The sequence below is a fragment of the Papaver somniferum genome, unplaced genomic scaffold (genome assembly GCF_003573695.1).
Source record: "Papaver somniferum cultivar HN1 unplaced genomic scaffold, ASM357369v1 unplaced-scaffold_133, whole genome shotgun sequence".
In the NCBI taxonomy this organism is placed as follows: domain Eukaryota; kingdom Viridiplantae; phylum Streptophyta; class Magnoliopsida; order Ranunculales; family Papaveraceae; genus Papaver; species Papaver somniferum.
Window position 1 is genome coordinate 30734 of NW_020622492.1, and position 2209 is coordinate 32942.

At 36.5% G+C, this 2209-nt stretch overlaps 1 protein-coding gene across 2 annotated transcripts in view; it reads right to left on the reverse strand.

Moving 5' to 3' along the window:
- LOC113333676 overlaps positions 1–770 on the reverse strand; it is a 3116-nt gene extending 2346 nt beyond the window's left edge. The window contains exons 1-2 of one of the 2 annotated variants that reach the window (XM_026580102.1): positions 300–770; positions 1–46 (exon numbers count right to left, since the gene is read on the reverse strand). The gene's annotated coding sequence lies outside the window, so the exon portion shown is untranslated. The other variant, XM_026580101.1, reaches the window with a different exon arrangement.
- Positions 771–2209: the final 1439 nt, after the last annotated feature.

The following is a 2209-nucleotide window of genomic DNA, read 5'->3' on the forward strand; positions in this document are numbered from 1 at the left end:
GAGGTTTAAATAGGGGAAACTCATGTTGAGATTGTAATGACAGGACCTATTGATTTATGCAGAACGAGAGACAAACATGTCAGAGAACATCAACAAAAGGAACTTTCAAAGACAGCACAGAAGCAGGATGTTTGAAATGAAAGAGGTATTGAAATTGTAGTTCAAAATAATGGCAAGTGTACATAAGAGCCAGGCAGCTGCTTTGTAAAAATGATAGCCTAAACATTATCCAATAGCAAAATAACTTCTGGTTTTACCCAATCTTCATAAAAACCAATATGGTACGAAATCATAAATACCTGATTTGATAACCCATAGTAGGAAGATGTGAAATACCATACATTCTAGAAGAAAGAAATTCACCGCCGAAAGAGGGATGAAGAGGAAAGCCACCACGTCTGCTTCTTATTGAAATTCTTATCTAAAACTCGTTGATATATTTTGAAATAATACCTAAGTAATTGATTGAATTTATAAAAGTAAGGGTGATTTAAGATGTCGCCATGAATAATGGATCTTGAAAGAACAACACCAAGATCAGAAGGAAATTTGAATCAACAAAACGCAGGGACAAAATCAGGTTTTGAAAGGACTAATCTAATAGATGAGTTTGCTGTTGAATTGGGCTGGCCACCCTAGAAATTAGCAGAGAAAAATTGAAAGGAACATTGAAATCTGTAGAATTAGGGTTTGGGATTTTGAAAGGAAAAAAACCAGTAAGAAAACGGGTTTCAGGTGTGAGAACGTTTTTTCTCTATTTCGGGTTTATAATTTTGTACTATTGGCTGAAGTTAAAGTAGTGCGCGGTATACTTTCATATATTTTATTTCCCCTCTTGCTAAGTGTGCACACGGTACGGTTCGGCTCGGTTCCTGCCCAGGCCGAGTACCTGTACCTCCCTAGGCTCGGTTCCAAAATTTTGGACCGGTACTTGTACCTTGTAACTCGGTTCCGGTACCATTCGGTACACGTACGGTACCAGGTACGGTTCCGGTACCAATCAGTACTTTCTGTCAGAATTCAAAGACAGATTTTCCTGTCATTTTTCCAGACAAATTGAGTTCTAGGTTGAAATGTTAGAAAGAAAACACACAACAATAGTCTCACACGACATTCATAAAGTGCAAGAACATACTTTCAGATTCAGCTACCAAAAAACATTCAGTATTAATGTGTTCTTTCGGACTTATAAATTTGAAATAGCCTGATTCAATTTCACTATAACTCAACTCATACTAGATAGAAAAAGAGTCAACCCAAACAAGAAAAATTATGGATCTATCGATTGGATCCGCTAGCTTTCTTCGCTTACTGGTCACCGGGAAGGGTTTTGATGATATCAGAATCACCTGGAGAACAGAACGGAAAAGAAAAAGAAGTGTCAGGCAAAAGAAGAAGATTCAGTAAACATATGAAGACAAATGATATTTCCGTCTCACCTGGATCAATGATACTAAGGCATGAAACACGGTGGTATCGTCCACAAGCTGTTCCCAAGTCGACGTTGTCTGAAACAAACGACAAGGATTCATCAGCATGAAAGATAACTATTAACTCCGAGACAATTACGACACCGCCAACCAAAACGTTGAAGTCAGAAAGACAAATACATGGAGACATTATCAGTTAATTCCAGATGACAAAAGAAATCGGTTAAGATGGAATATCTACTTTATCCAAACAATTCATGTCCATCAAAATGGTACAATCCAAAATACTCAACAGGAGTTAAAGCAACAGGAGTTACAGGACTAGAAAAAGTTGTGCATGCCAGATCAATAATATGGCTGGAAACTAACAACCTACAATGATACACCTTGGGAATCGCAACATGTACATCTGCTTAACAATGTATGGTTACAGGGAAAAAGATTGATTGTTGCAAAACGCAAATAAGTCGCAATACTACTGATTCACAACGTGTTTCTAAAGAAAACAAAACTTAGCTGTTTAAATGCAACAACAATCCAAAACCCTAGAATTGGTCATGCAAATCATTATGTTATAAACTTATAATCAAACTAATGAAGCTCAAATTAAATGATACAGATGACAGATCTAGATTGCATCTTACCTAATCAAATGATTAAGGAATCAGAAGATTCAGAACAAACAGATCGAGATTTCGGGTACCCAATTCACTCCTCAGTTTAAATTTAACTGAACACACACACAAAAGGAAGATAATAATCAGAATCAAAATTAAAAA